Below are 22,350 nucleotides of genomic sequence, written 5' to 3'. Positions count from 1 at the left end.
ACTGCAGCAGGAAGTTTGGATGCTTCAAATTTGCATAGCTTCCAGTCCAACGTCCTCTCATGTACCGAACGCTCCCAAACGCTCTAAAGCCTTATACCGGCAAGCCCTCACCGGGTAGATCTCTGGCTCCCAGGAAAAGCCAAATACTGAGCATGCAAGCACTAGGATCACAGAGAGAGAGAGAGACAGAGAGCGTCGGAGAGCTGTTGTCTTGTTAAAGGCCTGAAACGGCTAGTGCCTAAGAGGGTCTGGACTTTCAGTTGTGACTGATTGTGAGAGGGGAAGATAAAGATTTTCTGCACCCAGCATGCCTTGCGATATACTTAGGCAAATGAGGTGAGAGCCCGACCAATCCCACGTCACTTCTCTGAATGCCTCCTCATCTGCATAAAGAGAACACTTTCACAAAGGAGCAGAGTGGCGCAGCGGAAGCGTGCTGGGCCCATAACCCAGAGGTCGATGGATCGAAACCATCCTCTGCTAATTTTGCTTGATTTTCCTTCCAAGGACCAAGCTGTCATTTCCACATAGCCAGAAAGGAAAAGTGCAAGCTTGTGCCAGCTATGTGAGAAAAGACTTCTCAACTATTCGTGTCTGTGTAATACAAGAGTGATCGTGAAAGGTACAACCCTGTACTTTGAAAGTAAAGACACACAATTATAACCATAAATGACTGACTGGTGGGAGCTTCACACAACTTTCTGGGCATGCTTTGAATTTCATTCTTCCCTTTTTGTTCTGCTCTTATATATCTCCTGGGCATTTCATGGAATGTTCTCTTTCTCTTCCCTGCTTTGCTTCCCATGCTGCCTATATATGCTCATTTCTACTATTTGTACTGTTGCTTTTCATTTCTTCTCTTCTGCACAACTTTGTCCTTGGTTTCAATCCCCAGTTCCTTACCCTCTGCAAAAAACGTTCTACTGCTTCTCATGTTGGTATCTAAACCAAATGCACCATTGAAGCTGGTGCAAGATAGTCATTGATTTCTGCAACGTAATATTTAGAACCGAGAGCTAACACATCAGAGGGCGTTGGTGGTATAGTGGTGAGCATAGCTGCTTCCCAAGCAGTTGACCCGGGTTCGATTCCCGGCCAACGCGCTGAAAATACTTATATATTCTGCAAGCAGGATATATTGTAATGCAACATGTCACGAAATGGAAATTTCACGAACAGATTAATCAGCCATATATAAAAAAATAAACAAATACGTGGGCAAACATCTCAATCGCACCTTCTGCTACATACATTGTCCTAATATATGATAAGTTTCATAAAGCAGAGTCACAACACACATGTGCTGGTAATAAATTTGTTACAGTGGGCAAACAATGGAAGGGCTGAGGCCCGACCAGACATTGTAACTCCAGCATCTCTATGTTAAAAAGCATTTCTAGGCAATATCTAGCCTCTGAAAAAATATGCAAGATCCACCGATAAATCTGGCAAAAGTCCCTAACATTTTGTGCATACTTGTGCTCTCACCTGAATGTAGCGCCACCTTGTAGCTGTCGAAGGAAACTGCTGCTCACAAAATGTTTTATCAGAAGGCAAGTTGAGAGGAATCCAAGAGTCAGATGTCCATGGAAAGAACCACTCACTGAAGCAGGAATGTTGGAGGCTTCATATTCGCATAGTTTCCTGTCCAACGTCCACTCACGTCCCGAACGCTCCCAAACGCTCAAAAGCCTCACACCGGGCAAGCCCTCACCGGGTATATCTCTGGCTCCAAGGTAAAGCCAAATCCTGAGCATGCTAGTGCTAGGATCACAGAGCGAGAGAGAGATGGTTCAAGAGCTACTGTCTTGATAAAGGCCTGAAACGGCTAGTGCCTAAGAGTGTCTGACTTTCAGTTATGACTGATTGTGAGAGGGGAAGATGAAGTTTTTCTGCACCCAGCATGCCTTGGGATATACTTATGCAAATGAGGTGAGAGCCAGACCAATCCCATGCTACTCTGCCTAATGCTCCTTATCTGCATAAAAAGAACACTTTCACAACGGAGCAGAGTGGCGCAGCGGAAGCGTGCTGGGCCCATAACCCAGAGGTCGATGGATCGAAACCATCCTCTGCTAATTTTGCTTGATTTTACTTCCAAGGACCAAGCTGTCATTTCCACGCTACCAGCAAGGAAAAGCGCAAGCTTGTGCCAGCTATGTGAGAAAAGACTTCTCAACTATCTGTGTCTGCTGAAATACAAGAGAGGGATCGTCAAAAGCTCCACACTGTACTTTGAAAGTAAAGGCACACAATAATAAGCATGAATGACTGGTGGGACCTTCAAACACTTTTATGTGGAGGCTTTGAATTTCATTCTTCCCTTTTTTGTTCTGCTCTTATCTATCTCCTGGGCATTTCATGGAATGTTCTCTATTTCTCTTCCCTGCTTTGCTTCCCATGCTGCCTCTATGTGTTCATATCTATTATTTGTATTGCTGCTTTCCATTCTTCTCTTCTGCACAGCTTTGTCCTTGGTTTCAATCCCAGTTCCTTACCCTCTACAAAAACTTTCTATTGCTTTTCATGTTGGTATCTAAACCAAATGCACCATTGAAGCTGGTGCATGATAGTCATTGAACTCAGGGTCCTAATGTTTAGAACCGAGAGTGCAAAGATCAGAGGGCGTTGGTGGTATAGTGGTGAGCATAGCTGCCTTCCAAGCAGTTGACCCGGGTTCGATTCCCGGCCAACGCAGTACAAATACTTATATATTCTGCAAGCAGGATATATTTTAAAGCAACATTTCACAAAATGGTAATATAATTAAGAGGTTAATCAGCCATTATATAAAAAATAAACAAATATGTAGGCAAGCATTTCGATCGCCCCTTCTGCTATATTCATTGTCCTAATATATGATAAGTTTCATAAAGCAGAGTCACCACTCACATGTACTGGTAAAAAAATATGTTACAGTGGGCAGACAATGAAAGGGCTGAGGCCCGACCAGACATTTTAACTCCAGCATCTCTATGTTAAAAAGCATTTCCTAGGCAATATTTAGCCTCTGAAAAAAATATGCAAGATCCAGCAATAAATCTGGCAAAAGTCCCCAACATTTTGTGCATACTTGTGCCCTCACCTGAATGTAGCACCACCTTGTAGCCGTCGGAGGTAACTGCAGCTCACAAAATGTTTCATCAGAGGGCAAGTTTAGAGGAATCCAAAAGGCAGATGTCCATGGAAAGAGCCTCCGACTGCAGCAGGAAGTTTGGATGCTTCAAATTTGCATAGCTTCCAGTCCAACGTCCTCTCATGTACCGAACGCTCCCAAACGCTCTAAAGCCTTATACCGGCAAGCCCTCACCGGGTAGATCTCTGGCTCCCAGGTAAAGCCAAATACTGAGCATGCAAGCACTAGGATCACAGAGAGAGAGAGAGACAGAGAGCGTCGGAGAGCTGTTGTCTTGTTAAAGGCCTGAAACGGCTAGTGAATAAGAGGGTCTGGACTTTCAGTTGTGACTGATTGTGAGAGGGGAAGATAAAGATTTTCTGCACCCAGCATGCCTTGCGATATACTTAGGCAAATGAGGTGAGAGCCCGACCAATCCCACGTCACTTCTCTGAATGCCTCCTCATCTGCATAAACAGAACACTTTCACAAAGGAGCAGAGTGGCGCAGCGGAAGCGTGCTGGGCCCATAACCCAGAGGTCGATGGATCGAAACCATCCTCTGCTAATTTTGCTTGATTTTCCTTCCAAGGACCAAGCTGTCATTTCCACATAGCCAGAAAGGAAAAGTGCAAGCTTGTACCAGCTATGTGAGAAAAGACTTCTCAACTATTCGTGTCTGTATAATACAAGAGTGATCGTGAAAGGTACAACCCTGTACTTTGAAAGTAAAGACACACAATTATAACCATAAATGACTGGTGGGAGCTTCACACAACTTTCTGGGCATGCTTTGAATTTCATTCTTCCCTTTTTGTTCTGCTCTTATCTATCTCCTGGGCATTTCATGGAATGTTCTCTTTCTCTTCCCTGCTTTGCTTCACATGCTGCCTATATATGCTCATTTCTACTATTTGTACTGTTGCTTTTCATTTCTTCTCTTCTGCACAACTTTGTCCTTGGTTTCAATCCCCAGTTCCTTACCCTCTGCAAAAAACGTTCTACTGCTTCTCATGTTGGTATCTAAACCAAATGCACCATTGAAGCTGGTGCAAGATAGTCATTGATTTCTGCAACGTAATATTTAGAACCGAGAGCTAACACATCAGAGGGCGTTGGTGGTATAGTGGTGAGCATAGCTGCTTCCCAAGCAGTTGACCCGGGTTCGATTCCCGGCCAACGCACTGAAAATACTTATATATTCTGCAAGCAGGATATATTGTAATGCAACATGTCACAAAATGGAAATTTCACGAACAGATTAATCAGCCATATATAAAAAAATAAACAAATACGTGGGCAAACATCTCAATCGCACCTTCTGCTACATACATTGTCCTAATATATGATAAGTTTCATAAAGCAGAGTCACAACACACATGTGCTGGTAATAAATTTGTTACAGTGGGCAAACAATGGAAGGGCTGAGGCCCGACCAGACATTGTAACTCCAGCATCTCTATGTTAAAAAGCATTTCTAGGCAATATCTAGCCTCTGAAAAAAATATGCAAGATCCACCGATAAATCTGGCAAAAGTCCCTAACATTTTGTGCATACTTGTGCTCTCACCTGAATGTAGCGCCACCTTGTAGCTGTCGAAGGAAACTGCTGCTCACAAAATGTTTTATCAGAAGGCAAGTTGAGAGGAATCCAAGAGTCAGATGTCCATGGAAAGAACCACTCACTGAAGCAGGAATGTTGGAGGCTTCATATTCGCATAGTTTCCTGTCCAATGTCGACAACGCTCCCAAACGCTCAAAAGCCTCACACCGGGCAAGCCCTCACCGGGTATATCTCTGGCTCCAAGGTAAAGCCAAATCCTGAGCATGCTAGTGCTAGGATCACAGAGCGAGAGAGAGATGGTTCAAGAGCTACTGTCTTGATAAAGGCCTGAAACGGCTAGTGCCTAAGAGTGTCTGACTTTCAGTTATGACTGATTGTGAGAGGGGAAGATGAAGTTTTTCTGCACCCAGCATGCCTTGGGATATACTTATGCAAATGAGGTGAGAGCCAGACCAATCCCATGCTACTCTGTCTAATGCTCCTTATCTGCATAAAAAGAACACTTTCACAACGGAGCAGAGTGGCGCAGCGGAAGCGTGCTGGGCCCATAACCCAGAGGTCGATGGATCGAAACCATCCTCTGCTAATTTTGCTTGATTTTACTTCCAAGGACCAAGCTGTCATTTCCACGCTACCAGCAAGGAAAAGCGCAAGCTTGTGCCAGCTATGTGAGAAAAGACTTCTCAACTATCTGTGTCTGCTGAAATACAAGAGAGGGATCGTCAAAAGCTCCACACTGTACTTTGAAAGTAAAGGCACACAATAATAAGCATGAATGACTGGTGGGACCTTCAAACACTTTTATGTGGAGGCTTTGAATTTCATTCTTCCCTTTTTTGTTCTGCTCTTATCTATCTCCTGGGCATTTCATGGAATGTTCTCTATTTCTCTTCCCTGCTTTGCTTCCCATGCTGCCTCTATGTGTTCATATCTATTATTTGTATTGCTGCTTTCCATTCTTCTCTTCTGCACAGCTTTGTCCTTGGTTTCAATCCCAGTTCCTTACCCTCTACAAAAACTTTCTATTGCTTTTCATGTTGGTATCTAAACCAAATGCACCATTGAAGCTGGTGCATGATAGTCATTGAACTCAGGGTCCTAATGTTTAGAACCGAGAGTGCAAATATCAGAGGGCGTTGGTGGTATAGTGGTGAGCATAGCTGCCTTCCAAGCAGTTGACCCGGGTTCGATTCCCGGCCAACGCAGTACAAATACTTATATATTCTGCAAGCAGGATATATTTTAAAGCAACATTTCACAAAATGGTAATATAATTAAGAGGTTAATCAGCCATTATATAAAAAATAAACAAATATGTAGGCAAGCATTTCGATCGCCCCTTCTGCTATATTCATTGTCCTAATATATGATAAGTTTCATAAAGCAGAGTCACCACTCACATGTACTGGTAAAAAAATATGTTACAGTGGGCAGACAATGAAAGGGCTGAGGCCCGACCAGACATTTTAACTCCAGCATCTCTATGTTAAAAAGCATTTCCTAGGCAATATTTAGCCTCTGAAAAAAATATGCAAGATCCAGCAATAAATCTGGCAAAAGTCCCCAACATTTTGTGCATACTTGTGCCCTCACCTGAATGTAGCACCACCTTGTAGCCGTCGGAGGTAACTGCAGCTCACAAAATGTTTCATCAGAGGGCAAGTTTAGAGGAATCCAAAAGGCAGATGTCCATGGAAAGAGCCTCCGACTGCAGCAGGAAGTTTGGATGCTTCAAATTTGCATAGCTTCCAGTCCAACGTCCTCTCATGTACCGAACGCTCCCAAACGCTCTAAAGCCTTATACCGGCAAGCCCTCACCGGGTAGATCTCTGGCTCCCAGGTAAAGCCAAATACTGAGCATGCAAGCACTAGGATCACAGAGAGAGAGAGAGACAGAGAGCGTCGGAGAGCTGTTGTCTTGTTAAAGGCCTGAAACGGCTAGTGAATAAGAGGGTCTGGACTTTCAGTTGTGACTGATTGTGAGAGGGGAAGATAAAGATTTTCTGCACCCAGCATGCCTTGCGATATACTTAGGCAAATGAGGTGAGAGCCCGACCAATCCCACGTCACTTCTCTGAATGCCTCCTCATCTGCATAAACAGAACACTTTCACAAAGGAGCAGAGTGGCGCAGCGGAAGCGTGCTGGGCCCATAACCCAGAGGTCGATGGATCGAAACCATCCTCTGCTAATTTTGCTTGATTTTCCTTCCAAGGACCAAGCTGTCATTTCCACATAGCCAGAAAGGAAAAGTGCAAGCTTGTACCAGCTATGTGAGAAAAGACTTCTCAACTATTCGTGTCTGTGTAATACAAGAGTGATCGTGAAAGGTACAACCCTGTACTTTGAAAGTAAAGACACACAATTATAACCATAAATGACTGGTGGGAGCTTCACACAACTTTCTGGGCATGCTTTGAATTTCATTCTTCCCTTTTTGTTCTGCTCTTATCTATCTCCTGGGCATTTCATGGAATGTTCTCTTTCTCTTCCCTGCTTTGCTTCACATGCTGCCTATATATGCTCATTTCTACTATTTGTACTGTTGCTTTTCATTTCTTCTCTTCTGCACAACTTTGTCCTTGGTTTCAATCCCCAGTTCCTTACCCTCTGCAAAAAACGTTCTACTGCTTCTCATGTTGGTATCTAAACCAAATGCACCATTGAAGCTGGTGCAAGATAGTCATTGATTTCTGCAACGTAATATTTAGAACCGAGAGCTAACACATCAGAGGGCGTTGGTGGTATAGTGGTGAGCATAGCTGCTTCCCAAGCAGTTGACCCGGGTTCGATTCCCGGCCAACGCACTGAAAATACTTATATATTCTGCAAGCAGGATATATTGTAATGCAACATGTCACAAAATGGAAATTTCACGAACAGATTAATCAGCCATATATAAAAAAATAAACAAATACGTGGGCAAACATCTCAATCGCACCTTCTGCTACATACATTGTCCTAATATATGATAAGTTTCATAAAGCAGAGTCACAACACACATGTGCTGGTAATAAATTTGTTACAGTGGGCAAACAATGGAAGGGCTGAGGCCCGACCAGACATTGTAACTCCAGCATCTCTATGTTAAAAAGCATTTCTAGGCAATATCTAGCCTCTGAAAAAAATATGCAAGATCCACCGATAAATCTGGCAAAAGTCCCTAACATTTTGTGCATACTTGTGCTCTCACCTGAATGTAGCGCCACCTTGTAGCTGTCGAAGGAAACTGCTGCTCACAAAATGTTTTATCAGAAGGCAAGTTGAGAGGAATCCAAGAGTCAGATGTCCATGGAAAGAACCACTCACTGAAGCAGGAATGTTGGAGGCTTCATATTCGCATAGTTTCCTGTCCAACGTCGACAACGCTCCCAAACGCTCAAAAGCCTCACACCGGGCAAGCCCTCACCGGGTATATCTCTGGCTCCAAGGTAAAGCCAAATCCTGAGCATGCTAGTGCTAGGATCACAGAGCGAGAGAGAGATGGTTCAAGAGCTACTGTCTTGATAAAGGCCTGAAACGGCTAGTGCCTAAGAGTGTCTGACTTTCAGTTATGACTGATTGTGAGAGGGGAAGATGAAGTTTTTCTGCACCCAGCATGCCTTGGGATATACTTATGCAAATGAGGTGAGAGCCAGACCAATCCCATGCTACTCTGCCTAATGCTCCTTATCTGCATAAAAAGAACACTTTCACAACGGAGCAGAGTGGCGCAGCGGAAGCGTGCTGGGCCCATAACCCAGAGGTCGATGGAGCGAAACCATCCTCTGCTAATTTTGCTTGATTTTACTTCCAAGGACCAAGCTGTCATTTCCACGCTACCAGCAAGGAAAAGCGCAAGCTTGTGCCAGCTATGTGAGAAAAGACTTCTCAACTATCTGTGTCTGCTGAAATACAAGAGAGGGATCGTCAAAGGCTCCACACTGTACTTTGAAAGTAAAGGCACACAATAATAAGCATGAATGACTGGTGGGACCTTCAAACACTTTTATGTGGAGGCTTTGAATTTCATTCTTCCCTTTTTTGTTCTGCTCTTATCTATCTCCTGGGCATTTCATGGAATGTTCTCTATTTCTCTTCCCTGCTTTGCTTCCCATGCTGCCTCTATGTGTTCATATCTATTATTTGTATTGCTGCTTTCCATTCTTCTCTTCTGCACAGCTTTGTCCTTGGTTTCAATCCCAGTTCCTTACCCTCTACAAAAACTTTCTATTGCTTTTCATGTTGGTATCTAAACCAAATGCACCATTGAAGCTGGTGCATGATAGTCATTGAACTCAGGGTCCTAATGTTTAGAACCGAGAGCGCAAAGATCAGAGGGCGTTGGTGGTATAGTGGTGAGCATAGCTGCCTTCCAAGCAGTTGACCCGGGTTCGATTCCCGGCCAACGCAGTACAAATACTTATATATTCTGCAAGCAGGATATATTTTAAAGCAACATTTCACAAAATGGTAATATAATTAAGAGGTTAATCAGCCATTATATAAAAAATAAACAAATATGTAGGCAAGCATTTCGATCGCCCCTTCTGCTATATTCATTGTCCTAATATATGATAAGTTTCATAAAGCAGAGTCACCACTCACATGTACTGGTAAAAAAATATGTTACAGTGGGCAGACAATGAAAGGGCTGAGGCCCGACCAGACATTTTAACTCCAGCATCTCTATGTTAAAAAGCATTTCCTAGGCAATATTTAGCCTCTGAAAAAAATATGCAAGATCCAGCAATAAATCTGGCAAAAGTCCCCAACATTTTGTGCATACTTGTGCCCTCACCTGAATGTAGCACCACCTTGTAGCCGTCGGAGGTAACTGCAGCTCACAAAATGTTTCATCAGAGGGCAAGTTTAGAGGAATCCAAAAGGCAGATGTCCATGGAAAGAGCCTCCGACTGCAGCAGGAAGTTTGGATGCTTCAAATTTGCATAGCTTCCAGTCCAACGTCCTCTCATGTACCGAACGCTCCCAAACGCTCTAAAGCCTTATACCGGCAAGCCCTCACCGGGTAGATCTCTGGCTCCCAGGTAAAGCCAAATACTGAGCATGCAAGCACTAGGATCACAGAGAGAGAGAGAGACAGAGAGCGTCGGAGAGCTGTTGTCTTGTTAAAGGCCTGAAACGGCTAGTGAATAAGAGGGTCTGGACTTTCAGTTGTGACTGATTGTGAGAGGGGAAGATAAAGATTTTCTGCACCCAGCATGCCTTGCGATATACTTAGGCAAATGAGGTGAGAGCCCGACCAATCCCACGTCACTTCTCTGAATGCCTCCTCATCTGCATAAACAGAACACTTTCACAAAGGAGCAGAGTGGCGCAGCGGAAGCGTGCTGGGCCCATAACCCAGAGGTCGATGGATCGAAACCATCCTCTGCTAATTTTGCTTGATTTTCCTTCCAAGGACCAAGCTGTCATTTCCACATAGCCAGAAAGGAAAAGTGCAAGCTTGTACCAGCTATGTGAGAAAAGACTTCTCAACTATTCGTGTCTGTGTAATACAAGAGTGATCGTGAAAGGTACAACCCTGTACTTTGAAAGTAAAGACACACAATTATAACCATAAATGACTGGTGGGAGCTTCACACAACTTTCTGGGCATGCTTTGAATTTCATTCTTCCCTTTTTGTTCTGCTCTTATCTATCTCCTGGGCATTTCATGGAATGTTCTCTTTCTCTTCCCTGCTTTGCTTCACATGCTGCCTATATATGCTCATTTCTACTATTTGTACTGTTGCTTTTCATTTCTTCTCTTCTGCACAACTTTGTCCTTGGTTTCAATCCCCAGTTCCTTACCCTCTGCAAAAAACGTTCTACTGCTTCTCATGTTGGTATCTAAACCAAATGCACCATTGAAGCTGGTGCAAGATAGTCATTGATTTCTGCAACGTAATATTTAGAACCGAGAGCTAACACATCAGAGGGCGTTGGTGGTATAGTGGTGAGCATAGCTGCTTCCCAAGCAGTTGACCCGGGTTCGATTCCCGGCCAACGCACTGAAAATACTTATATATTCTGCAAGCAGGATATATTGTAATGCAACATGTCACAAAATGGAAATTTCACGAACAGATTAATCAGCCATATATAAAAAAATAAACAAATACGTGGGCAAACATCTCAATCGCACCTTCTGCTACATACATTGTCCTAATATATGATAAGTTTCATAAAGCAGAGTCACAACACACATGTGCTGGTAATAAATTTGTTACAGTGGGCAAACAATGGAAGGGCTGAGGCCCGACCAGACATTGTAACTCCAGCATCTCTATGTTAAAAAGCATTTCTAGGCAATATCTAGCCTCTGAAAAAAATATGCAAGATCCACCGATAAATCTGGCAAAAGTCCCTAACATTTTGTGCATACTTGTGCTCTCACCTGAATGTAGCGCCACCTTGTAGCTGTCGAAGGAAACTGCTGCTCACAAAATGTTTTATCAGAAGGCAAGTTGAGAGGAATCCAAGAGTCAGATGTCCATGGAAAGAACCACTCACTGAAGCAGGAATGTTGGAGGCTTCATATTCGCATAGTTTCCTGTCCAACGTCGACAACGCTCCCAAACGCTCAAAAGCCTCACACCGGGCAAGCCCTCACCGGGTATATCTCTGGCTCCAAGGTAAAGCCAAATCCTGAGCATGCTAGTGCTAGGATCACAGAGCGAGAGAGAGATGGTTCAAGAGCTACTGTCTTGATAAAGGCCTGAAACGGCTAGTGCCTAAGAGTGTCTGACTTTCAGTTATGACTGATTGTGAGAGGGGAAGATGAAGTTTTTCTGCACCCAGCATGCCTTGGGATATACTTATGCAAATGAGGTGAGAGCCAGACCAATCCCATGCTACTCTGCCTAATGCTCCTTATCTGCATAAAAAGAACACTTTCACAACGGAGCAGAGTGGCGCAGCGGAAGCGTGCTGGGCCCATAACCCAGAGGTCGATGGAGCGAAACCATCCTCTGCTAATTTTGCTTGATTTTACTTCCAAGGACCAAGCTGTCATTTCCACGCTACCAGCAAGGAAAAGCGCAAGCTTGTGCCAGCTATGTGAGAAAAGACTTCTCAACTATCTGTGTCTGCTGAAATACAAGAGAGGGATCGTCAAAGGCTCCACACTGTACTTTGAAAGTAAAGGCACACAATAATAAGCATGAATGACTGGTGGGACCTTCAAACACTTTTATGTGGAGGCTTTGAATTTCATTCTTCCCTTTTTTGTTCTGCTCTTATCTATCTCCTGGGCATTTCATGGAATGTTCTCTATTTCTCTTCCCTGCTTTGCTTCCCATGCTGCCTCTATGTGTTCATATCTATTATTTGTATTGCTGCTTTCCATTCTTCTCTTCTGCACAGCTTTGTCCTTGGTTTCAATCCCAGTTCCTTACCCTCTACAAAAACTTTCTATTGCTTTTCATGTTGGTATCTAAACCAAATGCACCATTGAAGCTGGTGCATGATAGTCATTGAACTCAGGGTCCTAATGTTTAGAACCGAGAGCGCAAAGATCAGAGGGCGTTGGTGGTATAGTGGTGAGCATAGCTGCCTTCCAAGCAGTTGACCCGGGTTCGATTCCCGGCCAACGCAGTACAAATACTTATATATTCTGCAAGCAGGATATATTTTAAAGCAACATTTCACAAAATGGTAATATAATTAAGAGGTTAATCAGCCATTATATAAAAAATAAACAAATATGTAGGCAAGCATTTCGATCGCCCCTTCTGCTATATTCATTGTCCTAATATATGATAAGTTTCATAAAGCAGAGTCACCACTCACATGTACTGGTAAAAAAATATGTTACAGTGGGCAGACAATGAAAGGGCTGAGGCCCAACCAGACATTTTAACTCCAGCATCTCTATGTTAAAAAGCATTTCCTAGGCAATATTTAGCCTCTGAAAAAAATATGCAAGATCCAGCAATAAATCTGGCAAAAGTCCCCAACATTTTGTGCATACTTGTGCCCTCACCTGAATGTAGCACCACCTTGTAGCCGTCGGAGGTAACTGCAGCTCACAAAATGTTTCATCAGAGGGCAAGTTTAGAGGAATCCAAAAGGCAGATGTCCATGGAAAGAGCCTCCGACTGCAGCAGGAAGTTTGGATGCTTCAAATTTGCATAGCTTCCAGTCCAACGTCCTCTCATGTACCGAACGCTCCCAAACGCTCTAAAGCCTTATACCGGCAAGCCCTCACCGGGTAGATCTCTGGCTCCCAGGAAAAGCCAAATACTGAGCATGCAAGCACTAGGATCACAGAGAGAGAGAGAGACAGAGAGCGTCGGAGAGCTGTTGTCTTGTTAAAGGCCTGAAACGGCTAGTGCCTAAGAGGGTCTGGACTTTCAGTTGTGACTGATTGTGAGAGGGGAAGATAAAGATTTTCTGCACCCAGCATGCCTTGCGATATACTTAGGCAAATGAGGTGAGAGCCCGACCAATCCCACGTCACTTCTCTGAATGCCTCCTCATCTGCATAAAGAGAACACTTTCACAAAGGAGCAGAGTGGCGCAGCGGAAGCGTGCTGGGCCCATAACCCAGAGGTCGATGGATCGAAACCATCCTCTGCTAATTTTGCTTGATTTTCCTTCCAAGGACCAAGCTGTCATTTCCACATAGCCAGAAAGGAAAAGTGCAAGCTTGTGCCAGCTATGTGAGAAAAGACTTCTCAACTATTCGTGTCTGTGTAATACAAGAGTGATCGTGAAAGGTACAACCCTGTACTTTGAAAGTAAAGACACACAATTATAACCATAAATGACTGACTGGTGGGAGCTTCACACAACTTTCTGGGCATGCTTTGAATTTCATTCTTCCCTTTTTGTTCTGCTCTTATATATCTCCTGGGCATTTCATGGAATGTTCTCTTTCTCTTCCCTGCTTTGCTTCCCATGCTGCCTATATATGCTCATTTCTACTATTTGTACTGTTGCTTTTCATTTCTTCTCTTCTGCACAACTTTGTCCTTGGTTTCAATCCCCAGTTCCTTACCCTCTGCAAAAAACGTTCTACTGCTTCTCATGTTGGTATCTAAACCAAATGCACCATTGAAGCTGGTGCAAGATAGTCATTGATTTCTGCAACGTAATATTTAGAACCGAGAGCTAACACATCAGAGGGCGTTGGTGGTATAGTGGTGAGCATAGCTGCTTCCCAAGCAGTTGACCCGGGTTCGATTCCCGGCCAACGCGCTGAAAATACTTATATATTCTGCAAGCAGGATATATTGTAATGCAACATGTCACGAAATGGAAATTTCACGAACAGATTAATCAGCCATATATAAAAAAATAAACAAATACGTGGGCAAACATCTCAATCGCACCTTCTGCTACATACATTGTCCTAATATATGATAAGTTTCATAAAGCAGAGTCACAACACACATGTGCTGGTAATAAATTTGTTACAGTGGGCAAACAATGGAAGGGCTGAGGCCCGACCAGACATTGTAACTCCAGCATCTCTATGTTAAAAAGCATTTCTAGGCAATATCTAGCCTCTGAAAAAATATGCAAGATCCACCGATAAGTCTGGCAAAAGTCCCTAACATTTTGTGCATACTTGTGCTCTCACCTGAATGTAGCGCCACCTTGTAGCTGTCGAAGGAAACTGCTGCTCACAAAATGTTTTATCAGAAGGCAAGTTGAGAGGAATCCAAGAGTCAGATGTCCATGGAAAGAACCACTCACTGAAGCAGGAATGTTGGAGGCTTCATATTCGCATAGTTTCCTGTCCAACGTCCACTCACGTCCCGAACGCTCCCAAACGCTCAAAAGCCTCACACCGGGCAAGCCCTCACCGGGTATATCTCTGGCTCCAAGGTAAAGCCAAATCCTGAGCATGCTAGTGCTAGGATCACAGAGCGAGAGAGAGATGGTTCAAGAGCTACTGTCTTGATAAAGGCCTGAAACGGCTAGTGCCTAAGAGTGTCTGACTTTCAGTTATGACTGATTGTGAGAGGGGAAGATGAAGTTTTTCTGCACCCAGCATGCCTTGGGATATACTTATGCAAATGAGGTGAGAGCCAGACCAATCCCATGCTACTCTGCCTAATGCTCCTTATCTGCATAAAAAGAACACTTTCACAACGGAGCAGAGTGGCGCAGCGGAAGCGTGCTGGGCCCATAACCCAGAGGTCGATGGATCGAAACCATCCTCTGCTAATTTTGCTTGATTTTACTTCCAAGGACCAAGCTGTCATTTCCACGCTACCAGCAAGGAAAAGCGCAAGCTTGTGCCAGCTATGTGAGAAAAGACTTCTCAACTATCTGTGTCTGCTGAAATACAAGAGAGGGATCGTCAAAAGCTCCACACTGTACTTTGAAAGTAAAGGCACACAATAATAAGCATGAATGACTGGTGGGACCTTCAAACACTTTTATGTGGAGGCTTTGAATTTCATTCTTCCCTTTTTTGTTCTGCTCTTATCTATCTCCTGGGCATTTCATGGAATGTTCTCTATTTCTCTTCCCTGCTTTGCTTCCCATGCTGCCTCTATGTGTTCATATCTATTATTTGTATTGCTGCTTTCCATTCTTCTCTTCTGCACAGCTTTGTCCTTGGTTTCAATCCCAGTTCCTTACCCTCTACAAAAACTTTCTATTGCTTTTCATGTTGGTATCTAAACCAAATGCACCATTGAAGCTGGTGCATGATAGTCATTGAACTCAGGGTCCTAATGTTTAGAACCGAGAGTGCAAAGATCAGAGGGCGTTGGTGGTATAGTGGTGAGCATAGCTGCCTTCCAAGCAGTTGACCCGGGTTCGATTCCCGGCCAACGCAGTACAAATACTTATATATTCTGCAAGCAGGATATATTTTAAAGCAACATTTCATAAAATGGTAATATAATTAAGAGGTTAATCAGCCATTATATAAAAAATAAACAAATATGTAGGCAAGCATTTCGATCGCCCCTTCTGCTATATTCATTGTCCTAATATATGATAAGTTTCATAAAGCAGAGTCACCACTCACATGTACTGGTAAAAAAATATGTTACAGTGGGCAGACAATGAAAGGGCTGAGGCCCGACCAGACATTTTAACTCCAGCATCTCTATGTTAAAAAGCATTTCCTAGGCAATATTTAGCCTCTGAAAAAAATATGCAAGATCCAGCAATAAATCTGGCAAAAGTCCCCAACATTTTGTGCATACTTGTGCCCTCACCTGAATGTAGCACCACCTTGTAGCCGTCGGAGGTAACTGCAGCTCACAAAATGTTTCATCAGAGGGCAAGTTTAGAGGAATCCAAAAGGCAGATGTCCATGGAAAGAGCCTCCGACTGCAGCAGGAAGTTTGGATGCTTCAAATTTGCATAGCTTCCAGTCCAACGTCCTCTCATGTACCGAACGCTCCCAAACGCTCTAAAGCCTTATACCGGCAAGCCCTCACCGGGTAGATCTCTGGCTCCCAGGTAAAGCCAAATACTGAGCATGCAAGCACTAGGATCACAGAGAGAGAGAGAGACAGAGAGCGTCGGAGAGCTGTTGTCTTGTTAAAGGCCTGAAACGGCTAGTGAATAAGAGGGTCTGGACTTTCAGTTGTGACTGATTGTGAGAGGGGAAGATAAAGATTTTCTGCACCCAGCATGCCTTGCGATATACTTAGGCAAATGAGGTGAGAGCCCGACCAATCCCACGTCACTTCTCTGAATGCCTCCTCATCTGCATAAACAGAACACTTTCACAAAGGAGCAGAGTGGCGCAGCGGAAGCGTGCTGGGCCCATAACCCAGAGGTCGATGGATCGAAACCATCCTCTGCTAATTTTGCTTGATTTTCCTTCCAAGGACCAAGCTGTCATTTCCACATAGCCAGAAAGGAAAAGTGCAAGCTTGTACCAGCTATGTGAGAAAAGACTTCTCAACTATTCGTGTCTGTGTAATACAAGAGTGATCGTGAAAGGTACAACCCTGTACTTTGAAAGTAAAGACACACAATTATAACCATAAATGACTGGTGGGAGCTTCACACAACTTTCTGGGCATGCTTTGAATTTCATTCTTCCCTTTTTGTTCTGCTCTTATCTATCTCCTGGGCATTTCATGGAATGTTCTCTTTCTCTTCCCTGCTTTGCTTCACATGCTGCCTATATATGCTCATTTCTACTATTTGTACTGTTGCTTTTCATTTCTTCTCTTCTGCACAACTTTGTCCTTGGTTTCAATCCCCAGTTCCTTACCCTCTGCAAAAAACGTTCTACTGCTTCTCATGTTGGTATCTAAACCAAATGCACCATTGAAGCTGGTGCAAGATAGTCATTGATTTCTGCAACGTAATATTTAGAACCGAGAGCTAACACATCAGAGGGCGTTGGTGGTATAGTGGTGAGCATAGCTGCTTCCCAAGCAGTTGACCCGGGTTCGATTCCCGGCCAACGCACTGAAAATACTTATATATTCTGCAAGCAGGATATATTGTAATGCAACATGTCACAAAATGGAAATTTCACGAACAGATTAATCAGCCATATATAAACAAATACGTGGGCAAACATCTCAATCGCACCTTCTGCTACATACATTGTCCTAATATATGATAAGTTTCATAAAGCAGAGTCACAACACACATGTGCTGGTAATAAATTTGTTACAGTGGGCAAACAATGGAAGGGCTGAGGCCCGACCAGACATTGTAACTCCAGCATCTCTATGTTAAAAAGCATTTCTAGGCAATATCTAGCCTCTGAAAAAAATATGCAAGATCCACCGATAAATCTGGCAAAAGTCCCTAACATTTTGTGCATACTTGTGCTCTCACCTGAATGTAGCGCCACCTTGTAGCTGTCGAAGGAAACTGCTGCTCACAAAATGTTTTATCAGAAGGCAAGTTGAGAGGAATCCAAGAGTCAGATGTCCATGGAAAGAACCACTCACTGAAGCAGGAATGTTGGAGGCTTCATATTCGCATAGTTTCCTGTCCAACGTCGACAACGCTCCCAAACGCTCAAAAGCCTCACACCGGGCAAGCCCTCACCGGGTATATCTCTGGCTCCAAGGTAAAGCCAAATCCTGAGCATGCTAGTGCTAGGATCACAGAGCGAGAGAGAGATGGTTCAAGAGCTACTGTCTTGATAAAGGCCTGAAACGGCTAGTGCCTAAGAGTGTCTGACTTTCAGTTATGACTGATTGTGAGAGGGGAAGATGAAGTTTTTCTGCACCCAGCATGCCTTGGGATATACTTATGCAAATGAGGTGAGAGCCAGACCAATCCCATGCTACTCTGCCTAATGCTCCTTATCTGCATAAAAAGAACACTTTCACAACGGAGCAGAGTGGCGCAGCGGAAGCGTGCTGGGCCCATAACCCAGAGGTCGATGGATCGAAACCATCCTCTGCTAATTTTGCTTGATTTTACTTCCAAGGACCAAGCTGTCATTTCCACGCTACCAGCAAGGAAAAGCGCAAGCTTGTGCCAGCTATGTGAGAAAAGACTTCTCAACTATCTGTGTCTGCTGAAATACAAGAGAGGGATCGTCAAAGGCTCCACACTGTACTTTGAAAGTAAAGGCACACAATAATAAGCATGAATGACTGGTGGGACCTTCAAACACTTTTATGTGGAGGCTTTGAATTTCATTCTTCCCTTTTTTGTTCTGCTCTTATCTATCTCCTGGGCATTTCATGGAATGTTCTCTATTTCTCTTCCCTGCTTTGCTTCCCATGCTGCCTCTATGTGTTCATATCTATTATTTGTATTGCTGCTTTCCATTCTTCTCTTCTGCACAGCTTTGTCCTTGGTTTCAATCCCAGTTCCTTACCCTCTACAAAAACTTTCTATTGCTTTTCATTTTGGTATCTAAACCAAATGCACCATTGAAGCTGGTGCATGATAGTCATTGAACTCAGGGTCCTAATGTTTAGAACCGAGAGCGCAAAGATCAGAGGGCGTTGGTGGTATAGTGGTGAGCATAGCTGCCTTCCAAGCAGTTGACCCGGGTTCGATTCCCGGCCAACGCAGTACAAATACTTATATATTCTGCAAGCAGGATATATTTTAAAGCAACATTTCACAAAATGGTAATATAATTAAGAGGTTAATCAGCCATTATATAAAAAATAAACAAATATGTAGGCAAGCATTTCGATCGCCCCTTCTGCTATATTCATTGTCCTAATATATGATAAGTTTCATAAAGCAGAGTCACCACTCACATGTACTGGTAAAAAAATATGTTACAGTGGGCAGACAATGAAAGGGCTGAGGCCCGACCAGACATTTTAACTCCAGCATCTCTATGTTAAAAAGCATTTCCTAGGCAATATTTAGCCTCTGAAAAAAATATGCAAGATCCAGCAATAAATCTGGCAAAAGTCCCCAACATTTTGTGCATACTTGTGCCCTCACCTGAATGTAGCACCACCTTGTAGCCGTCGGAGGTAACTGCAGCTCACAAAATGTTTCATCAGAGGGCAAGTTTAGAGGAATCCAAAAGGCAGATGTCCATGGAAAGAGCCTCCGACTGCAGCAGGAAGTTTGGATGCTTCAAATTTGCATAGCTTCCAGTCCAACGTCCTCTCATGTACCGAACACTCCCAAACGCTCTAAAGCCTTATACCGGCAAGCCCTCACCGGGTAGATCTCTGGCTCCCAGGAAAAGCCAAATACTGAGCATGCAAGCACTAGGATCACAGAGAGAGAGAGAGACAGAGAGCGTCGGAGAGCTGTTGTCTTGTTAAAGGCCTGAAACGGCTAGTGCCTAAGAGGGTCTGGACTTTCAGTTGTGACTGATTGTGAGAGGGGAAGATAAAGATTTTCTGCACCCAGCATGCCTTGCGATATACTTAGGCAAATGAGGTGAGAGCCCGACCAATCCCACGTCACTTCTCTGAATGCCTCCTCATCTGCATAAAGAGAACACTTTCACAAAGGAGCAGAGTGGCGCAGCGGAAGCGTGCTGGGCCCATAACCCAGAGGTCGATGGATCGAAACCATCCTCTGCTAATTTTGCTTGATTTTCCTTCCAAGGACCAAGCTGTCATTTCCACATAGCCAGAAAGGAAAAGTGCAAGCTTGTGCCAGCTATGTGAGAAAAGACTTCTCAACTATTCGTGTCTGTGTAATACAAGAGTGATCGTGAAAGGTACAACCCTGTACTTTGAAAGTAAAGACACACAATTATAACCATAAATGACTGACTGGTGGGAGCTTCACACAACTTTCTGGGCATGCTTTGAATTTCATTCTTCCCTTTTTGTTCTGCTCTTATCTATCTCCTGGGCATTTCATGGAATGTTCTCTTTCTCTTCCCTGCTTTGCTTCCCATGCTGCCTATATATGCTCATTTCTACTATTTGTACTGTTGCTTTTCATTTCTTCTCTTCTGCACAACTTTGTCCTTGGTTTCAATCCCCAGTTCCTTACCCTCTGCAAAAAACGTTCTACTGCTTCTCATGTTGGTATCTAAACCAAATGCACCATTGAAGCTGGTGCAAGATAGTCATTGATTTCTGCAACGTAATATTTAGAACCGAGAGCTAACACATCAGAGGGCGTTGGTGGTATAGTGGTGAGCATAGCTGCTTCCCAAGCAGTTGACCCGGGTTCGATTCCTGGCCAACGCACTGAAAATACTTATATATTCTGCAAGCAGGATATATTGTAATGCAACATGTCACAAAATGGAAATTTCACGAACAGATTAATCAGCCATATATAAAAAAATAAACAAATACGTGGGCAAACATCTCAATCGCACCTTCTGCTACATACATTGTCCTAATATATGATAAGTTTCATAAAGCAGAGTCACAACACACATGTGCTGGTAATAAATTTGTTACAGTGGGCAAACAATGGAAGGGCTGAGGCCCGACCAGACATTGTAACTCCAGCATCTCTATGTTAAAAAGCATTTCTAGGCAATATCTAGCCTCTGAAAAAAATATGCAAGATCCACCGATAAATCTGGCAAAAGTCCCTAACATTTTGTGCATACTTGTGCTCTCACCTGAATGTAGCGCCACCTTGTAGCTGTCGAAGGAAACTGCTGCTCACAAAATGTTTTATCAGAAGGCAAGTTGAGAGGAATCCAAGAGTCAGATGTCCATGGAAAGAACCACTCACTGAAGCAGGAATGTTGGAGGCTTCATATTCGCATAGTTTCCTGTCCAACGTCCACAACGCTCCCAAACGCTCAAAAGCCTCACACCGGGCAAGCCCTCACCGGGTATATCTCTGGCTCCAAGGTAAAGCCAAATCCTGAGCATGCTAGTGCTAGGATCACAGAGCGAGAGAGAGATGGTTCAAGAGCTACTGTCTTGATAAAGGCCTGAAACGGCTAGTGCCTAAGAGTGTCTGACTTTCAGTTATGACTGATTGTGAGAGGGGAAGATGAAGTTTTTCTGCACCCAGCATGCCTTGGGATATACTTATGCAAATGAGGTGAGAGCCAGACCAATCCCATGCTACTCTGCCTAATGCTCCTTATCTGCATAAAAAGAACACTTTCACAACGGAGCAGAGTGGCGCAGCGGAAGCGTGCTGGGCCCATAACCCAGAGGTCGATGGATCGAAACCATCCTCTGCTAATTTTGCTTGATTTTACTTCCAAGGACCAAGCTGTCATTTCCACGCTACCAGCAAGGAAAAGCGCAAGCTTGTGCCAGCTATGTGAGAAAAGACTTCTCAACTATCTGTGTCTGCTGAAATACAAGAGAGGGATCGTCAAAGGCTCCACACTGTACTTTGAAAGTAAAGGCACACAATAATAAGCATGAATGACTGGTGGGACCTTCAAACACTTTTATGTGGAGGCTTTGAATTTCATTCTTCCCTTTTTTGTTCTGCTCTTATCTATCTCCTGGGCATTTCATGGAATGTTCTCTATTTCTCTTCCCTGCTTTGCTTCCCATGCTGCCTCTATGTGTTCATATCTATTATTTGTATTGCTGCTTTCCATTCTTCTCTTCTGCACAGCTTTGTCCTTGGTTTCAATCCCAGTTCCTTACCCTCTACAAAAACTTTCTATTGCTTTTCATGTTGGTATCTAAACCAAATGCACCATTGAAGCTGGTGCATGATAGTCATTGAACTCAGGGTCCTAATGTTTAGAACCGAGAGCGCAAAGATCAGAGGGCGTTGGTGGTATAGTGGTGAGCATAGCTGCCTTCCAAGCAGTTGACCCGGGTTCGATTCCCGGCCAACGCAGTACAAATACTTATATATTCTGCAAGCAGGATATATTTTAAAGCAACATTTCACAAAATGGTAATATAATTAAGAGGTTAATCAGCCATTATATAAAAAATAAACAAATATGTAGGCAAGCATTTCGATCGCCCCTTCTGCTATATTCATTGTCCTAATATATGATAAGTTTCATAAAGCAGAGTCACCACTCACATGTACTGGTAAAAAAATATGTTACAGTGGGCAGACAATGAAAGGGCTGAGGCCCGACCAGACATTTTAACTCCAGCATCTCTATGTTAAAAAGCATTTCCTAGGCAATATTTAGCCTCTGAAAAAAATATGCAAGATCCAGCAATAAATCTGGCAAAAGTCCCCAACATTTTGTGCATACTTGTGCCCTCACCTGAATGTAGCACCACCTTGTAGCCGTCGGAGGTAACTGCAGCTCACAAAATGTTTCATCAGAGGGCAAGTTTAGAGGAATCCAAAAGGCAGATGTCCATGGAAAGAGCCTCCGACTGCAGCAGGAAGTTTGGATGCTTC

General features: G+C 43.6%; 13 non-coding genes across 13 annotated transcripts; all 13 read left to right on the top strand.

The window, feature by feature from the left end:
- Window positions 1–1,031: 1,031 nt before the first annotated feature.
- TRNAG-CCC (transfer RNA glycine (anticodon CCC)) lies at window positions 1,032–1,103 on the top strand. Its single transcript has one exon. It is a non-coding gene; the product is annotated as a tRNA-Gly (tRNA).
- Window positions 1,104–2,625: 1,522 nt separating this feature from the next.
- TRNAG-UCC (transfer RNA glycine (anticodon UCC)) lies at window positions 2,626–2,697 on the top strand. Its single transcript has one exon. It is a non-coding gene; the product is annotated as a tRNA-Gly (tRNA).
- A 1,529-nt stretch (window positions 2,698–4,226) lies between these two features.
- Window positions 4,227–4,298, top strand: TRNAG-CCC (transfer RNA glycine (anticodon CCC)). Its single transcript has one exon. It is a non-coding gene; the product is annotated as a tRNA-Gly (tRNA).
- A 1,513-nt stretch (window positions 4,299–5,811) lies between these two features.
- Window positions 5,812–5,883, top strand: TRNAG-UCC (transfer RNA glycine (anticodon UCC)). Its single transcript has one exon. It is a non-coding gene; the product is annotated as a tRNA-Gly (tRNA).
- Window positions 5,884–7,412: 1,529 nt separating this feature from the next.
- TRNAG-CCC (transfer RNA glycine (anticodon CCC)) lies at window positions 7,413–7,484 on the top strand. Its single transcript has one exon. It is a non-coding gene; the product is annotated as a tRNA-Gly (tRNA).
- Window positions 7,485–8,997: 1,513 nt separating this feature from the next.
- TRNAG-UCC (transfer RNA glycine (anticodon UCC)) lies at window positions 8,998–9,069 on the top strand. Its single transcript has one exon. It is a non-coding gene; the product is annotated as a tRNA-Gly (tRNA).
- A 1,529-nt stretch (window positions 9,070–10,598) lies between these two features.
- On the top strand, window positions 10,599–10,670 carry TRNAG-CCC (transfer RNA glycine (anticodon CCC)). The gene has a single exon. It is a non-coding gene; the product is annotated as a tRNA-Gly (tRNA).
- Window positions 10,671–12,183: 1,513 nt separating this feature from the next.
- TRNAG-UCC (transfer RNA glycine (anticodon UCC)) lies at window positions 12,184–12,255 on the top strand. The gene has a single exon. It is a non-coding gene; the product is annotated as a tRNA-Gly (tRNA).
- Window positions 12,256–13,788: 1,533 nt separating this feature from the next.
- On the top strand, window positions 13,789–13,860 carry TRNAG-CCC (transfer RNA glycine (anticodon CCC)). Its single transcript has one exon. It is a non-coding gene; the product is annotated as a tRNA-Gly (tRNA).
- Window positions 13,861–15,382: 1,522 nt separating this feature from the next.
- Window positions 15,383–15,454, top strand: TRNAG-UCC (transfer RNA glycine (anticodon UCC)). Its single transcript has one exon. It is a non-coding gene; the product is annotated as a tRNA-Gly (tRNA).
- A 1,529-nt stretch (window positions 15,455–16,983) lies between these two features.
- TRNAG-CCC (transfer RNA glycine (anticodon CCC)) lies at window positions 16,984–17,055 on the top strand. The gene has a single exon. It is a non-coding gene; the product is annotated as a tRNA-Gly (tRNA).
- Window positions 17,056–18,560: 1,505 nt separating this feature from the next.
- Window positions 18,561–18,632, top strand: TRNAG-UCC (transfer RNA glycine (anticodon UCC)). Its single transcript has one exon. It is a non-coding gene; the product is annotated as a tRNA-Gly (tRNA).
- Window positions 18,633–21,750: 3,118 nt separating this feature from the next.
- On the top strand, window positions 21,751–21,822 carry TRNAG-UCC (transfer RNA glycine (anticodon UCC)). The gene has a single exon. It is a non-coding gene; the product is annotated as a tRNA-Gly (tRNA).
- The last annotated feature ends 528 nt before the right edge of the window (window positions 21,823–22,350 follow it).

The sequence above is a fragment of the Lissotriton vulgaris genome, chromosome 9 (assembly GCF_964263255.1).
Source record: "Lissotriton vulgaris chromosome 9, aLisVul1.2, whole genome shotgun sequence".
Classification (NCBI taxonomy): domain Eukaryota; kingdom Metazoa; phylum Chordata; class Amphibia; order Caudata; family Salamandridae; genus Lissotriton; species Lissotriton vulgaris.
Note: the sequence above shows the minus strand (reverse complement) of the source record. Positions and strands in the feature narration are given on the sequence as shown.